Here is a 20,168-nt window from a genome sequence, read left to right as displayed (position 1 = left end):
CGACTTGGGCGTATGCCCGGAAATGAATTCCGAGGGGCCAAGCCTTAGAAATTAATTATTTAAAAAAATATTTTACTGAATTATCTAAGAAATAAAGAAAATAATTAATATTCGAATCATTGTTATCAGGCCCGTATTTTGGTTCTGGATCCCGGTACAAACTTGTTATAGTATTTGAAAGATAACTGTAAAGTTTGGTGAAAAAGGAGTTTATTTGACTTGAGTTGGACTTCCGGTTGGAGAGTTATGAACTTTGAGAGTTCTTGACGAAAATGTTGAGTTTTGTGGTTTAATTCATGATTTTACATGTTATTTTGATGACGTGATCGTACGAATAAGTCTGTGGGATGTGTTTGAGGTTGTGTGTATATTTGGTTTGGAGCCCCGAGGGCTCGGGTGAGTTTCAGGTAGGTTCCGAGGTGTCTTAGGCTTAAACATGGCTATTGGAGGTTCAGAAAACTGCAGCTCTATGTACCTGCTAGTGCGGTCCGCATTGATTTTGTGTTGTCCGCACTGGTGACTGTGCGGCCACAGTTAATTTTGTGCGGTCAGCACAGGTTCACTGGTGACTGTGCGGCCGCAGTTGATTTTGTGCGGTCCACACAGGAGTCTGAGAGGCTGTGCGGCCGCAGTTGAATTTGTGCGGTTCGCACATGGAGTCTAAGAGGAGTATATTTAGACGGGATTTTCAGTTATTTTTCATTTTTCAAAACCCCAAAAACATAAGAGGCGATTGAACAACCTTTCTTCTCCAAAATGTTGGTAAGTAATTTCTAACTCATTTTCTTCACTCCTTAACATCTTTTAGCATGATTTCAACTCAAAATCAATGATTTTCATGGGGGAAATTGGGTGTTTTGGGTAGAACCTAGGTTTTCAAAAATTGGGGATTTGGACCTCGATTTGAGGTGAGATTTCACAACAAATCATATATTTGAGTTCGTGGGGGAATGAGTAATCGAGTTTTGGTTCGAACTTCGGGTTTTGACCATGCGGGCCCGGGGGCGATTTTTGATTTTTTGGGTAAAACTTTAGAAAACTCATTTTCATGCATTCAAATTGATTCATTTAGAATTTATTGATGTAATTAAGTAACTTGTGACTAGATGCGAGCGAATTGGTGGTGGAATCATGGGGTAAAGCTATAATTGACTTATGAATTGTGTTCGTGGCACCGAGGTAAGTGTTTGGTCTAACCTTAGCTTGAGGGATTAGGTGTTGAGTCTTACTTGCTATGTGGTAATTATTGAGTACGACGTATAGGCATGGTGATGAGTATCTATATGTTGGTGTCTATCATGCTCGTGAGTCTTTATATTGTGATTATCATGACTTGTTGTATCTTTCATGCCTTGGCGATGGTTTCTAATTGTTGTATAAAGTTTGTGGAAAGAATTGTGACCTATGAACATTGAGGAGCGTTGGCTCAAGTTGTATAACGAATTGTGAAGGTATAAGTGATAATTGAACCTCTAGAGCATTGGCTCGAGTTGTAAAGTGAATTGTGAATTAAAAGTGAGAAAGGGAAGAGGTCATTATGTTGTCACCCTTGCCGGGCTATTTTTGATTTATTTGTTATCTCCCTTGCCGGGATGTGGATGTTATTGATGTTGTTCCCTTTCCGGGATTTAATTGTTGACTTGTTGCTCCCTTGCCGGGATTCTTATTGCAAATTTTCTTTATTTCTTTGCCCTATTGTTTGTGATTGTTGTTTGGGTGAGGAACAGAGTTAAAGCACGAAGGGTGATGTCGTGCATTGTTTGTTTTGTGAGGAAAGAGTGTAAAGCACGAAGGGTGATGCCGTGCCGCACGATGTACCATTCCGTGTTGATTTTATTGATTATATGGTGAGGAAATAGAGTAAAAGCACGAAGGGTGATGTCGTGCACATTTTTATTATATGATTGCTTTGGTGAGGACGAGAGTAAAAGCACGAAGGGTGATGTCGTGCATTTGTTGATTTCTGTTTCTTTGTTAATATCCGAGTTATATTGTTTCTTTCATTACTTGATGTCTTTCTATTCAGAATTGTTATCTCCCTCACAACATGCTTCCCCTTCCATATTAATTGGTTATTTCTGTATTTCTTTCTGTTGTATATGTATTTGAACTGCACATGTTATTTGGTAGTCTGGTCTTAGCTTCGTCACTACTTCGCCGAGGTTAGGCTAGACAGTTACCAACACATGTGGTCGGTTGTGCTGATACTATACTCTGCACTATGTGCAGATCCTGGATCAGCTTTTAGACCGTAGTTTGGAGGCTACCTTCAGTCCACGTGGAGATCCAAGGTAGACCTGCAGGCATCCGCAGGCCCTGGCGTCTCCTCTATTCCTATTTTCTGTTTTATTTTCCTTTTATTCAAAAACAGTGTATTGTCATTTTCTTTATACTTTGTATGTAGTAAATCTTAGACCGTCTGTGACACTGTGACACCAGGTTTTGGGTGCTTAGGGTTTTAAGAGTTGTAATAGATGCAGATTTCAGATATTTAGTGGTTACCTTCCACTTAATTATTTAAAGTTCTGTTGTTTTCATGTTATCATCTTATATTTGTTTTAAAGAAATAATTGAGTAATGAAATAAGTATTTAAATGATTGGCTTGCCTAGCTCACATTAGTATGCGCCATCACGACACCCGAGGGTAGGAAATCCAGGTCGTGATACCTTCAATTACAAATCTTTCATAATCAACAAGTGACATACATAGCAGGACAACAAGAACACCATAAATATTGCTCAACAAATTATGATTACAAGTACAACCATTTAATCAAGTCCTTCAATTACACATCTTTCATCTAAAAGTTTTCCAAATAATAATCTTTAGAATATAATACTTACCAATAGATATATTTTGAATATACTTCCTTCAAATAAATATCTTTCGAATCTAATTCTTTGAAATAATATTTTGAATATAATTTTTTCAAATAAAAGTCGCATTGTGATACCTCATTTCAGAATCATAAAAATACGGGTCTTAGCCCACCTTCATATTTTTCGTAATACGGCCCTCATCCCACATTCGTATTTCCATGACACCTCGTGCCCATATTTCTATCACAACTCACGTGCCAAAAATATCAATATATATAAAAAATATGCACGATCAATTTACTTTACAAATAGTTTGAGTGAAGATTATGACATTGCACTTAAATTAAAGCATCATATAAACTATTGATTTGGATGTAAAACTTATTAATTTAAAACATAATAGTAATTTCTTTTATTTAAAACAACTCAATCATTGAAAATCACTAAAAACCAAAAATATAAATCTTCAAAGTCTCGTACTAAAAAGTGAAAGCCAATACAATACAACTAGGAGCACAAAACACATAATAATAATAATGTCAACTAGTACATCATGAAAGAAGATAAGAATTTACATATTAATGAAACAAAATCACCAAAGACAAGAACATAAACAAAGAAAAATCAACAGGGCACTCCCGAGGTACCACCTCGTAGTCCCAAATCATAAATAAATTCACAATATCTCATTTCCTTATATCACCGCGGGAGCCTTCACATATAATTTTAAGGAAAATATTTTTCCCCGAAATAGCATCCCGCGTTTTAGCCACTCTTATCACACTGCATGACTTCTAGTAGTTCCTCTACTAGCCATGCGTTTCAAGCCACCCTTATCTCACCGCATGCATTTCAACACCCTAGCCTTATATCACCGCATGCGTATCAATATCACAATATTTCACAAATCGCACCTTAAGTGCCCAAATATCGCAGCATAATACAACTTGCACCTCAAGTACCCAATTATCGCAGCATAATATAACTTGCACCTCAAGTGATCACATATCAAAACATATCACAAATTGCACATCAAGTGCTCAAATATTACAACATGTCACAAATTTCACATCCAGTGCTCAAATCTTATAACATATCACAAATTTCACGTCAAGTGCTCAAATATTACAACATATCACAAATTGCACATCAGGTGCCCAAATATTACAACTTGCCACATAAATCAGCAATACATTATTTTTCCACAATAAGAAGTCGACGGCTCGGTCATAATGCGCACAAAAATTCTAACAAAATATCTGGGAGTGAAAACTTAACAAAATAATATTTCACAATTTAACACTTCGCCTCAATATGATTTACAACCTTTATAACTCAATATCAATTTCAACAACATGGATTGAAAAGAAATTCATCAAGGGACAACACTTTTTTTAATTCACAACTTCATGAAATAAATAGATTTATTCATCTTATTAACTAAATTTCTCATTTTAATTGTATGTAGATAAAATCAATAATGAAAATTATTTCCATAAAAATAGCAACTCAAACAAACACAGAGTTCACATAAAAGTCAAGTAGCAATCACACCAAATTATCATATAAAAATAATCTAGACAAATAAGGAATGAGACATCATAAATAAGAGATTTAATAAGTCCCAACAATTTTCCAATTTAATACATAAGGTTGTCTACGAATTTTAACCGATATAATTTGCACATATAAACCAAGTACGTACTGGTCACCTCGCGTACATGGTTTTCAATCACACAATTTCCACATAAGACTCAATGCCTAAGGGGAAATTCCCCCACACAAGGTTAGGCAAGATACTTACCTCCAATCACGCTATCTCAATCCAATAATAGATATTTTTCCTTGATTATCCAACTCTGAATGGTTTGAATCTAGCCAAAAATAATCCAATACAATCAACATAAATTATTGGAATCAATCCCATATGAAAATACCAAATTTTCCAATAAAATTTGAAATTAGATCAAAAATCGTCTGTGGATCCCACATCTCGAAATCCGTCGAAAGTTACAAAATATGAACGTCCATTCAACCACGAGTCCAACCATACCAAAATTACTAAATTCCAACAACAAATCGACCTCCATATCTTAAATCTAAGGTATAGAGAATTTCTACCATTTTCAACCTAATTCACTAATTTCATGATAAAAACAACAATAGATTCATGTATTTTAATCAAAATCGAGTTAGAATCACTTACCCCAATCTATATGGTGAAAATTGCCTCAAAAATCGCTTCAATCCGAGCTCCATAGCTCCAAATGTGTTAAAAATGGCTGAAACTCGCGTTTTGTAATCTGTCCAGGTAAGTCGCAGGTGTCGAATACGACTTATAAATCTCATTTGGTAACCGCGATTTGCCTCTGCCATAGAACACAATATTACCCACCTTTAGTAAATCAATCATAACTTTTTCTACAAATGTCCAAATGATGAACGATATGAAGCATTAGAAACTAGACTCAAAGACCTTTAATTGGATAGGTTGTGCATCACATAACATATATATATATATATATATATATATATATATATATATATATATATATATATATATATATATATATATATATATATATATATATATATATATATATATATATATATATATATATATATATATATATATATATATATATATATATATATATATATATATATATATATATATATATATATATATATATATATATATATGCTTCTCCTTAGACCCCAAATCACTTATAATATACTTCGTACCCTTATTATCATATCCAATTGATATCCATCATATTAATAGTCCCTCTTTGCGCACAAAATAATATAATTAGCGCACATAAACTTTCTTAATAGCTTAAGTACTTCAAAAAATTTCTAGGGTGTTAACGAATGTTCTAAAAGGAGGAAGGATGTTACATCCCGCACTTTAACGTTATGATTCATCGAAGTAATAACATATGAGTTGGAAGGGATTAAGGTTATATATGAAGATAAGAATATAAGACCCTGTAAGTTTGACGAATTTTGGAACTATTATATATTGGCTTGATATGTATTTTCTTTGAAGTAAACCTTTTTCTGTAAAAGTTGATAAATACGATTTTATATGGTTTTGATAATTTTTTTAAATTAAATACATGATATGTGGGAGTTTATAAATGAGGTTTTATTTATTTTAAAAGTAGATAGCATTTTATCATAAGAAAAGTTATCATTTTTCCATTTTGAAAATTTATAGTACAAAATGAATTTCTTTATTGTAAAGATATAAATTATTTTCTCAGAAGAAAAGAAGGTTATCTTTTTTACCATTTGAAGAATTAGGCGTACGAAAATTTGTACTCTTTATATGAGATTAGAAAAATTAGAAGTTGAGAAAATATATGTATTTTTACATGGGTGTCTTAATAAAATAATAGTGTATGTATTAATTTTATATGGTATCATATAACCATGACAGTATGATATATAAAGTGTATTAAAAATAAATAGTATTTAAAGTAATTTGAGATAATTCTTAATTATGTGGGTAATTGGTTAATTACCGGGTAACAGAACATTACCTAATTAAATAATAATTAGATAATGATTCAAATTTCCCCCAACCCCCAACTTGCAGCCTCCATGCCAAGAGTGTGACTCTTAAACTATGATTGAAATGTGGCAATTAAAGGGAAGGGTTAGAGATCTATTCAATTCCAATGTTTCTCTGTCTTTTGGAAATAATTTTAGCTTTTTATCTTACGTGTTCATGACTGCTGATAATATCAAATGTGTTTCCAATTTGTATCATAGACGTGCGGATGTTATGAACATGAGCTCCAATATCCTATCTCCATGAGTGTGCTGTACATAATCAGAAAGTCACTTGTGCTTATTTATCGCTTCCAGAAGAGACTGTATCTACGGTTGGGCCGATGGCCTTGATGATTGATCACTACAGCTACTTGGTAAGGCATGAGATATATTGAGTTTGAGTAAGGGGAATGTGTGTTATATTATATATTTTATTTGCACATGCCACACTCCCTTCCCCATCCACCATACATATCTTTCCTTTTCCTATTTTTTCAAGTGGAAGGAGCAGTGTTATACATGAAAGAGAAACTAGCATTTTATCGTTGTCGCATCAGTGTAACGTAAATAACCTTTCTACCTCCACAAGTTAGGGGTAAGGTCTGCGTATGTACTATCCTCCCCAGACCCCACTTTTAGGCTTTCACTAGGTATGTTATTGTTCTTGTTGGCATTAGTGTATGGATTGCTTGAATACTTCAAACGAAAAGTGCAGCTTGTCTTGAACACACATGTCTTTGCAGTCTGTTATCACATAAACATTAGGAAAGATGATTCTGTGCATTAGGCCACAGATTCTGATGGTCAGCAATAGTTTCTTTTAAAAAGAAGTGAATTATTATATCTTCTGTTCATGGGTCTCAAAAATACGTAAGGTGGTAAAGTTTATTTCATGATGTTAATCAGAGGCACAATGGTCTTATGACGTACCGAGAGATTTTATTAAGTAAGTGGACTAGTTGGAATGACTATTGGATAATAACTAAAGGCGTTCATTAACTATTAACAAGGAAAATTATTGTCTAACTATCTATGCATTATGCACGTCGAAGTTTAATTTTTAAAAATAATCTTTATGGTGAACCTCTTTCCTTATTAAAATAATATATAATGTGAAACATGATCTCCAATGTTCCAAGATTTAGAAACATAGTTCCATTGGATTTATTTCTATTTAGTGCAGGCAAGGAGTAAAATATGACTTCTCTCTAACAAGTCTCCCAAAAAAGCAACACCACGAAAATGATGGAAATTTAGTAACTTTTGATCGTGTGTGTATATTAAGAAAATTTTATTAACGTATTTCATATGCCTTTCATGCATTCATACATGTACATTGACCCATGATTCAGATGGCATTATATACACATATATATATATATGTATATAGGATATGAGAAAAGGTTACGGCATTATATACGCACCACCACCTGATCAGCTGGTATACGCTGATAATTTGCCCACAGTGGCCGAGATGTTGTGATGGGATGCACTCAGAGGCTTGATGATATTAAGAACACATGTACCTATGCATGACATGCAATACATACGTATATGCATGACACTATGAGTATTTCATTATTTACAGAATTATTCCAGTTCTAAAATAAAGTTTGTTCTCAGGCAGGTTCTTTTATTTCTATGGTTTGCCAGTTGATGTGATTTCAGATATATGAATTTCCTTGTTGCAAGATAACAGAAAATTCATAGCTGATAAAGAGAAAAAATTTACATGTGCATTATAATATTGGTAAATTTTCTAAAGAAAAATGAATATTAATACAAACCATAACTGTGTGGACTAGAGCATTGAGAAACTATAACTAAGGAAATGTATGACCTAAAAGCCAAGCTATTCTAGTTCAAAAAGCATTTTAACTTTTTGATTCAGGTGCAGTGTATAGTTCAGATTAGTAACTATTATGTTCTTTTACTAAATTTCTGTTTTCGTATCCTAATTCACCAACATATTAATAGAAAAATGTCCTCTATCTCTTTTTCATTTATGTTTGCTTTAATGTTGCCCTCGTTAAGATTGATCCCATTGGAAGTTGAGACTCTTGTTAAACCTGTACTAAATTTGTATAGCGATAGTGAAGTGAGGCGAGTCTTGCCTATGTTGCTCTCAGCTTCAAGGCTATATTGATCGTGCCAAGTTCCCATGTCTTTAATTAATGTTGACTTATTGTTATATTTCAGTTCTGCCTTACATACTCAGTACATTATTCGTACTGATGTACTTTTGTTGGAGACGTTGCATTCATGCCTGCAGGTATAGATAATCAATTTGATGAGCCCTCATAGTAGACGAGATTGACATTCAGCGAAGGATCGTTAAGACTCCACCTCATTCGAAGTGCAACCGAGTCTGTGAGCCATCGTGTCAGAAGTTTTCTATAGACTCATGGGTAGGACGGTACCTTATCCCATTTGATGTCAAATAATCTTAGAGGCTTTATAGGCAGAGTTTCATTTTGTACAGTATGTTAGAGGCCTTGATGGCCCGTATGTATTCATATTTTAAGAACGATAGTTTATTGATACATTGTTGTCCAATTATAGTTATACATTGCGAGTTGTGGCCATGTTGGCCCATGATAATTACAAAAGGAATGAATGAGTTATAGAGTGGTTCGTTCGGGCCAGTACATCACTGGGTACCAGCCACGCCTCCCCAGGTTTGGGGCGTGACAAAGTGGTATCAGAGCAGGTCGTGTCCTAGGAAGTCTACAAAGCCGTGCCTAGTAGAGTCTCACTTATGAGTGTGTTGCGCGCCACATTTATAATTGAGAGGCTATAGGGCATTTAGGAAATGTTACCCTTCTTTTGTTTCAAGATCGTGCCATAGAGCTAAGTCGTAAGAAATCAGTATGAAGCTTTCGCCTGATTTTGTATGCACTAGAGGTCCAAGTGTCACAGTAAAGCTTTAAGGCGTAATGTGGAAGGGAGGTTATGAAAGAAACAGAAGATACGATGTGAGATTGAAAAGTAAGTAAGGTAAAGGTGAAGAAGATACAAGATACTCAAGTACAAAACGTTGTGAATAGTCGAGATTTCAGAAATAGTTTGGGGTTTAAGTTTAATTTACAAAGAAAACCTAGCTCAAATAAAAGTCATGAAACAAGTAGCTGGTAAATTAAAATTAGAACTAGAACAATTCGCAGAATTAGAAGCCTTTGCACAATTTGCTTCTGATCTCGATAAAGCTACTCAGAATCAATTGGCAAGAGGTCAACGATTACGTGAATTGCTTAAACAATCCCAATCAGCTCCTCTCACGGTAGAAGAGCAGATAATGACTATTTATACCGGAACAAACAGCTATCTTGATTCATTAGAAGTTGTACAGGTAAGGAAATTTCTTGTTGAGCTACGTACTTACTTAAAAACTAATAAACCTCAGTTCCAAGAAATCGTATCTTCTACCAAGACATTTACCGAGGAAGCAGAAGCCCTTTTGAAAGAAGCTATTCAGGAACAAATGGACCGTTTTATACTTCAGGAACAAGCATAAAGAAATACTGATCACTTTTGTCTTAATCTTAATAAAAAAAGGAATCAAGCGTCTTGGATTCAAATATTCAAATAGTCTTTCTTGCTATCGAAATCTAAAAAAAATATATATGGAAATAAATTGCGTCCAATAGGATTTGAACATATACTAAAGGTTTAGAAGACCTCTGTCCTATCCATTAGACAATGGACGCTTTTCATTCTGATTTTTTTTCGTATTTTAACTTTTTGTTTGAAAAAAAAACAGAAAGAATCGGATGTGAAAGAATTTTTGGAATTGTATATTCAATGATGTACTAATACTAATAAACTAAATTTGATTTAATGAATACATTAAAATATTTAGAATAAATAGATATAGAGCGGGTAGCGGGAATCGAACCCGCATCGTTAGCTTGGAAGGCTAGGGGTTATAGTCGACGTCGATTCATTATTTTTAACGTCTCTAATTCAAAACCGAACATGAAACTTTGGTTTCATTCGGCTCCTTTATGGAGATGAGTCAATTTATAGATCTAAGATGTGAACAAAATTCGAAAAAAAAAAAGAATTCTACCCATAACATCTATGTCAGCTATTCGATACCAATAATGGTAGTCGTTTCAGTATCTTAAGGATACATATGTATCCACAATTGAAAATAAATTGATAGTACTATATATCCTGTTTCGTATAGAGTATCTGAAAGTAAACAAATGTACACATGCTTTTTCTTACATCTCATTCGAATCTAATTCGAGTAGACGATACTAAATCAATAAAGTATCGATTAGATCTAGAAAGGAATCAACAAAATCTTCTTCATTTTAGGATTTTAGGTTTAAATTAGTCGCTTTTGTGAATGAAAAAAAAGTACCTACCATCTTTTTGGATTCCTATCTGAATCAAATTTTGAATTTGATTAATTTATTGGAATTGATAATATTAGGAGTTCATAAAGAAAATAAGTCTATATACCAAAGAAAAGAAGCCTCAAGCCGATAAGTCATCATGTTCGATAATTTCGAAAGAAGAGCTGAGGGCTGATCTACGACCACCCTCTCACTCACGGCACACATGCTATATGTGTGATGCCGACACCCTAAAATTTTGCAAATCTCTAAGAGTTAATATTCGAGGAGAATGTTCTAAAAGGGGGAAGGATGTTACATCCCGCACTTTAACATTAGGATTCGTCGAAGTAATAACATATGAGTTGGAAGGGATTAAGGTTATACATGAAGATAAGGATATAAGACCATTTAAGTTTGAAGAATTGCAGAACTACTATATATTGGCTTGATATGTATTTTCTTTGAAGTAAACCATTTTCGGTAAAAGTTGATAAATACGATTTTATATGGTTTTGATAAGTTATTAAAATTAAATACATGACATGTGGGAGTTTATAAATGAGGTTTTATTTATTTTAAAAGTAGATAGTATTTTATCATAACAAAAGTTATTATTTCTCCATTTTGAGAATTTATAGTACAAAATGAATTTCTTTATTGTAAAGATATAAATTATTTTCTTAGAAGAAAAGAAGGTTATTTTTTCTACCATTTTAGGAATTAAGCGTACGAAAATTTGTACTCTTTATATGAGATTAGAAAAATTAGAAGTTGAAAAAATATATGTATTTTTGCATGGGTGTCTTAATAAAATAATAGTGTATGTATTCATTTTATATGGTATCATATGACCATGATAGTATGATATATAAAGTGTATTAAAAATAAATAGTACTTAAAGTAATTTTAGATAATTCTTAATTATGTGAGTAATTGGTTAATTACCGAGTAACAGGACATTACCTAATTAAATAATAATTTGGATAATGATTAAAATTTCTCCCAACCCCCAACGTGGCAGCCCTTCCATGCCAAGAGTATGACTCTTAAACTATGATTGAAATGTGGCAATTAAAGGGAAGGGTTAAAGATCTATTCAATTCCAACTTTTCTCTGTCCTTTGGAAATAATTTTAGCCTTTTCTCTTACGTGGTCATGATTGCTGATAATATAATATGTGTTTCCAATTTGTATCATAGACGTGCGGATGTTATGAACATGAGCTCCAATCTCCTATCTCCATGAGTGTGATGTACATAATCAGAAAGTCACTTGTGCTTATTTATCGCTTCTAGAGGGGACTGTATCTACGGCTGGGCCGCTTGCCTTGATGACTGATCACTACAGATACTTGGTAATGCTTGAGATATATTGAGTTTGAGTAAGGGGAATGTGTGTTATATTATATGTTTTATTTGCCCATGCCTCACTCCCTTCCCCATCCACCAGAGATATCTTTCCTTTTCCTATTTTTTCAAGTGGAAGGAGTAGTGTTATACATGAAAGAGATACTAGTATTTTATCGTCATCGCATCAGTATAACGGAAACAACCTCTCTACCTCCACAAGGTAGGGGTAAGGTCTGTTTATGTACTTCCCTACCCAAATCCCACTTGTAGGCTTTCACTAGGTATGTTGTTGTTGTTGTTGTTGTTGGCATTAGTGTATGGATTGCTTGAATACTTCAAACGAAAAGTACAGCTTGTCTTGAACACAAATGTCTTTGCAATCTGTTATCACATAAACATTAGGAAAGATGATTTTGTGCATTAGGCCACAGATTCTGATGGTTAGCAGTAGTTTCTTTTAAAAAGAAGTGAATTATTATATCTTCTGTTCATGGGTCTCAAAAATACGTAAGGTGGTATAGTTTATTTCATGATGTTAATCAGAGGCATAATGGTATTATGACGTACCGAGAGATTTTATTAAGTAAGTGGACTAGTTGGGATGACTATTGGATAATAACTAAAGATGTTCACTAACTATTAACAAGGAAAATTGTTGTCTAACTATCTATGAATTATGCACGTCAAAGTTTAGTTTTCAAAAATAATCTTTGTGGTGAACCTCTTTCCTTGTTAAAATAATATATAATGTGAAACATGATCTCCAATGTTCCAAGATTTAGAAACATAGTTCCATTGGATTTGTTTCTATTTAGTGCAGGCAAGGGGTAAAATATGACTTCTCTCTAACAAGTCTCCCAAAAAAGCAACACCACGAAAATGATGGAAATTTAGTAACTTTTGATCGTGTGTGTATATTAAGAAAATTTTATTAACGTATTTCATATGCCTTTCATGCATTCATACATGTACATTGACCCATGATTCAGATGGCATTATATACACATATATATATATATGTATATGTATATGGGATATGAAAAAAGATTACGGCGTTATATACGCACCACCACCTGATCAGCTGGTATACGTTGATAATTTGCCCACAGTGGCCGAGAGATGTGATGGGATGCCCTCAGAGGCTTGATGATATTATGAATACATGTACCTATGCACGACATGGCATACATACGCATATGCATGACACTCTGAGTATTTCATTATTTATAGAATTATTCCAGTTTTGAAAATTAAGTTTGTTCTCAGACGGGTTCTTTTATTTCTATGGTTTGCCAGTTGATGTGATTTCAGATATATGAATTTCCTTGTTGCAAGATAACAGAAAATGCATGGCTGATAAAGAGAAGAAATTTACATGTGCATTATAATATTGGTAAATTTTCTAAGGAAAAATGAATATTAATACAAATTATAACTGTGTGGACTAGAGCATTGAGAAGCTATAACTAAGGAAATGTATGACCAAAAAGGCATGCTATTCAAGTTCAAAAAGCATTTTAAATTTTTGATTCAGGTGCAGTGTATAGTTCAAACTAGTAACTATAATGTTCTTTTACTAAATTTCTGTTTTCGTATCCTAATTCACCAACATATTAACAGAAAAATGTCCTCTATCTCTTTGTCATTTATGTTTGCTATTTAATGTTGCCCTCGTTAAGACAGATCCCATTGGAAGTTGAGACTTTTGTTAAACCTGTACTAAATTTGTAAAGCGCCAGTGAAGTGAGGCGAGTCTTGCCTATGTTGCTCTCAGCTTCAAGGCTACATTGATCGCGCTAAGTTCCCATTCTTTAATTAATGTTGACTTATTATTATATTTCAGTTCTGCCTTACATTATCACGACCCAAACCCCGAACCCGGTCGTGATGGCGCCGCTCGTGAAGACAAGGCCAGCCAGTCTAATACAATTCATCCTTTTAAGCAGTTAAATAACATAAATATAGTTTAAACAAGATTTAATAGCAATATTTAGCAGAACTAAAGATAACAAAGTGGAAATCCATCCTAACACAGCCCTAACCGGGGTGTCACAAGTCACGAGCATCTATGATACTAAATCCTCAAATGTAACTACAGAGTTTCAAATACTGAACTAGAAACGTAGAGGGAATAAATAGAGAGGAGCTCCAGGCTGCGAACGCCAGCAACTACCTAAAGACTCCTCGAAGATTCGCCTGAAGCTAGAATAAATTAGCACTCGGGAGCAGGACTTGCTACGCCTGGATCTGCACATACGGTGCAGGGAGTAATGTGAGTACTCCGACCCAGTGAGTAATAAATATAAATAATGGCTGAAGATAAGAAAACACATAAGGCACAAGGTATTCTATAATGAAGAAGCAAAGGAATCACTTAAGCATTTAGACAATGAAGAGACAAGTAAAGTTCAACAAGTAAAGCAAGGAATTGACAGGTAAGTAAACAGATAGAAGTTTGCCCCTCGGGCACAGTAACCACAATCCGCCCCTCGGGCAACAATCTCACATCACACTGGGTACCCGCACTCACTGAGGGTGTTCAGACTCCGGGATGGGCCCCTTACGGCCCAAGCACAATATCAAGTCATCTCGTGGCATCAAATCTAGGCCCTCAGCCTCATATCAATCAAGCCACCTTGTGGCGTATATATGTATCTCTGGCCCTCGGCCTCATATCAGTATCAGTGTACCCTCATATCTGGCCCTCGGCCATACTTAGTCTAAAAAAAATTATCACAAGCCCCTCAGGCATTAGTAAAACAGTATTTCTCATCCCAAAACATCATTTAAAATATCATTCAAGTCTCAAAATTGAGTAAAAATGGCTGAGTAGTAAACCAGTGGAAAATAGCATGACTGAGTTGAAGTAATAAGTCAAAACAGTGAGAAAATAGTGATAAAAATTTCCGAAGGATTCAAATAGTTGGCACGAAGCCGAAATATGGCATTTAGCCCAAATCATGATGATAACACATAAGCTTCAGCCAAATACGCGGTAAAATTATCAATCGGGACTGACCAAGTCACAATCCCCAATAGTGCACGACCCACGCTCGTCATCAAGCGTGTGTCTCACCTTAATATAGCACTACGATGTATAATTCGGGGTTTCAAACCCTCAGAACATCATTTACAATCATTACTCACCTCGAACCGGCTAAATCTCTAGCTCGCGATGCCTTTGCCTCTCAAATCAGCCTCCACGCACGTCGAATCTACCCAAAATCAGAACGAATACGTCACAATATGCTAAGGGAACTAAGCCCAAGCGAAAACAATCGAAAATTCCAAAAATCCCGAAATTAGCAAAACCCGAGCCCTGGGCCCACTTCTCGAAACTCAGAAAATTTCACACCATTATATTCCTCATCTCCCCACGAGTTCGTACATATCAAAAACATAAGAATCGATGTTCAATTGGCCCCTCAAAACCTCAATTTAATCCCTCTTAAACTCAAGCCCTAAACCTCTTTTTTTAGTCCTTTAATTCCTAAAATTTCAATCCCAATCCATGAAATATTACCATAGAAGTGTGTTTTAGGTCCAAAATCCTTACCTTATCGAAGTTCTCTTGAAATCTCCATTCAAAATTGTCCAAAAGCTCTCAATCCGAAGTTAAAAATGGTTAAACCCTTCAAAAATCGCGAAGAAAGAATATATATACATCTACCCAGGGGTTTTCACATCTGTGACCCCCACCACCGCTTCTGTGGTACCGCATTTGCGGTTAGAAGTCCGTTTCTACGGAACTCACTTAAAAGACCCAAACCGCATCTGCGGTCAAGCTTCCGCACCTACGGCCTCGCAGATGCGGCCCTTCAACCGCTTCTGCGCCTCCTGATGAACCCTTCTAAAACCGCTTCTGCGGTTATTCTCCCACACATGCAGCACCGCACTTGCGGTCCCCAAACCGCAGGTGTGAAAACACCAGAAGCAGTAATATCAGCTGCTGCAACCAAGTTCTGAATTCTCTGATAACCACCCAAAATGGTCCCGAGGCCCTCGAGACCTCAACCAAAAGCACAAACATATCTCAATAACTTATTCAAACTTGTTCCAATCATCAAAACACCTCAAACAATATCAAATCTACCAAATCACATCGAATTCAAGCGTAAGTTTCTAAAATCTTCCGAAATACGCTTTTGATCAAAAACCCAACCAAACCACGTCTGAATGACCTAAAATTTTGCACACACATCCCAAATGACACAATGAAGCTACTAAAACTCTTTGAATTCCATTCCGACCCTTATATCAAAATCTCACCTATCAACCGAAAATCGCCAAAATATCAACTTCGCCAACTCAAGCCTAATTCTACTCTGAACCTCCAAAACCAATTTCGATCGTGCTTCTAAGCCATAAATCACTTCCCGACGCTAATCAAACCATCGGAACTCACATACGAGCCCTCTAACACATAAGTCAACATCCTGTTGACTTTTACAACTTAAACCTTCTTAAAAGAGACTAAGTGTCTCATTTCTTACCAAATCCTCTCCGAACTCAAACTGATCAACCCGATCACATAAAACACGGATAACAAAGCACAAAGAAGCAGGAATGGGGGAAACGGAGCGGTAACTCATGAGACGACTGGTCGGGTCGTCACATACATACTCAGTACATTATTCGTACTGACGTCCTTTTGTTGGGGACGTTGCATTCATGCTTGCAGGTATAGATAATCAATTTGATGAGCCCTCATAGTAGACAAGATTGGCGTTCAACGAAGGATCAGTAAGACTCCACCTCATTCAGAGTGCAATCGAGTATGTGAGTCATTGTGTTAGAAGTTTTCTACAGACTTATGGGTAGGCCGGTACCCTATCTCATTTGATGTCAAATAATCTTAGAGGTTTTGTAGACAAAGTTTCATTTTGTACAGTATGTCAGAGGCCTTGACGGCCCATATGTATTCATATTTTAAGAACGATAGTTTATTGATACAGTGTTGTCCACTTATAGTTATACATTACGAGTTGTGGCCATGTTGGCCCATGATATGTACAAAAGGAATGAATGTGTTACAGAGTGGTTCGCTCGGGCCACTACGGCACCGGGTGCCAGCCACGCCTCCCCAGGTTTGGGGCGTGATAAAAACATCAAATCATCAACATATTCAAGCCCAAGAACTCAAAAATCTTCCGAATTCCGATTTCGATCAAAAAATTTATCAAACCTCGTCCGAATGACCTGAAATTTTACACACACGTCACAAATGACACAACAGACCTACTCTAATTTCTGGAATTCCATTCTGACCCCAATATCAAAATTTCCACTGCCGACCGAAAATACCAAATTTCAAATTTCGCCAATTCAAGCTTAATCTACCACGGACCTCCAAAATACATTTCGGATGCGCTTCCAAGTCCAAAATCACCTAACCTAGTTAACCAAATTATAAAAATCTGTCAAAACTTGGTTAGACCTTTCAAATTTTTAAGCTTCAAACTGAGAACTGTTCTTCCAAATCCATTCCGATTAACCTGAAAACCAAAACTGACAATTTACATAAGTCATAATACATCACACGAGTCTAGTCTTACCCGAGAACTGGCGAGCGAAGTGCAAAAGCTTAAAATGACCGGTCGGGTCGTTACATCCTCCCCCACTTAAACATACGTTCATCCTCGAACGTGCCCTGAGTTGTTCCGAAAACCATCAAATCGCTGTGTAACCTTACCATGGACATACCCGGGGGTGATCCCATGTCACCCTCTCTCGTATAGGTACGATAATACAATGTAACTAAAATTTCACAATCCAACCTAGCCCATAAACCTTAGAACCACAGTTCCACTTTTGAAATCATCTGCTAGATCAGAATCTCACATTTATACTCTGAATAAGCCCGAACACGCTGTAACAAACCATACATGCAGCCTCAGATGCAATTACATGATATACCACATATCTCAAACTCTCGTAGCGATAACTTCTGATCACAACAATTGCTCAGAATAACCGAATATCGATAATAAACCTCTTATCAAATAAAGCCTCATTCCAACACTTCTGTATACTGCCAATGATAAATGAAACATGTAGAAAGTCCTAACCATTCCTCATATCAACCATTAGTGAAGCCACTTCTCCTTTGGCAAGGACTATAGCAAATTTCTGAGCCGAACATCAATATTATCCTTCCAACACGCTGAAATCGAATCTGTTTGTATTCATTCTAGATCCCAACGATCTCATCTCATACAACATGACTACTCTATTGACATGACACATCGATATCATCTAGATCCACAACCCGTGCGACCCACACACCAATAAGCAACAGTCCAAATGTACTCAAACCATGGAAAGGTGACACAAATGAGAGAGTCGTACTGCAAGCTCACCAGTACCACCACACGCCATGCTGAGAACATGTCACACATCGTAGAAACAGAATACACGAATCTAACCCGAAGGATCATACCTCCATATAACTTCACTACAATGCGTGACCCTATCCAAACACTAGTCCACATGAAACACCTTAAGTCACTATGCTCAAAATAGACAACCACATGCAATTTGATGTCTAGAACCGAAGCAAATCATCATAACCACCACGAAGCAATTGACATAACATTACCCAAACTCGAAAGGACACAACCGATACGCCATCTACCGAGCAATACCCAATACTTTTCCCGCTCGAACTCCACTGAGAGACCTCAATAAAACTGCACCACATGTGCTTATAACCAACAAATCCTAACACCTCGCAACACGGAAAGATAACTCATAGATCTCCCCATATTACTAATAAGCTCAATAAAAATCGAATAAACACTTCCCTCAACAATACAACTCAGAGTCAACCAAGCCGAGTCAATGTAGAACACACATCCATATTGGCCTACCAATGAACCCCTTATCAAGGAGTTCCTGAAGCTGCTTCTTCAACTCCTTTAACTCTACCGATGCCATACAATACGGTGCCCGACACCAAATCAATACTGAAATCAACAACCTTGTCCGGTGACATGCCCGACAGTAGGAAATATATCCGGAAAATCCCTCACCACTGAAGCTGAATCAATGGTAGAAGTCTCTGCACTGCCATCCCTCACGAAGGCCAAATAAGAAAGACAACCTTTCCCAACCATTAGCTGGGTCTTCAAAAATGGAATCATTCTACTAGGAACATAACCCGTCGAACCTTGCCACTCAATCCGTGGCATCCCCGGCATAGCCAATGTCGTTGTCTTAGCGCAACAGTCCAGAATAACATGACACTGAGACAACCAGTCTATACCCAATATCATATCCAAAATCTAACATACCAAGCAACAAAGGACCCACTCGGGTCTCCAAACCCCGATAGTCACCACACCTAGCCGATATACGCGACCCATAACTACAACATAACCTGTTTATGAGAACTCCCAGTCTGCAGATCCATATAGCACACAAATCACCATATCCGATCCCAACTCCTTGTCCGAATACATAACACACCTCTAATACCCAATCATTCCACGAGGGATACTCCTATAGTTCTTCTGTGCCACCAAGCAACCTCGAATATCAATAGATGATTAAGTAGGAGAGCGCTGCAATACTAATGAAGTATCCTTAACTCAAACACATCGCCCTTTCTGAAATGTATACCCTCATCAGGCCGCACCAATTAGTGATATCATTTACCTAGTCATCTGAAACTACCCATGCTACATAAGAACTTATGTCCTCCCTTCTAGAACTGAACCGTGACCTCACACATGCGAATTTCAACCCTACACAACATACCGCACATACCATGCCATCCTATGACAAATATGAGAACTTCATAATCCATTCCGAGCCACGAGAAACTACGTACTTCACTAGCCAAGAACTTTCCCATTCGATCCAATCTAGAAGAAAATTGCTATACATCACATGCTCCTCACGCCAGTGGAAGTTATATATCTCTATGGTAGAAACCATCACGAACTCTCTGAATTCCATTTGCACAATACCAAACCGTCAAGGCTGAATCCTTCTAACTCAACCAAGCTATGCGAGTCACCAAAAACCCAAGAGCATTACCACGAAACACCTGTAGAAACTCATTACCTCATAAGCACCCAAAGAAATAAT

Source organism: Nicotiana tabacum, chromosome 8 (assembly GCF_000715075.1).
Source record: "Nicotiana tabacum cultivar K326 chromosome 8, ASM71507v2, whole genome shotgun sequence".
Lineage (NCBI taxonomy): Eukaryota > Viridiplantae > Streptophyta > Magnoliopsida > Solanales > Solanaceae > Nicotiana > Nicotiana tabacum.
This window is presented reverse-complemented; position numbering follows the sequence as displayed.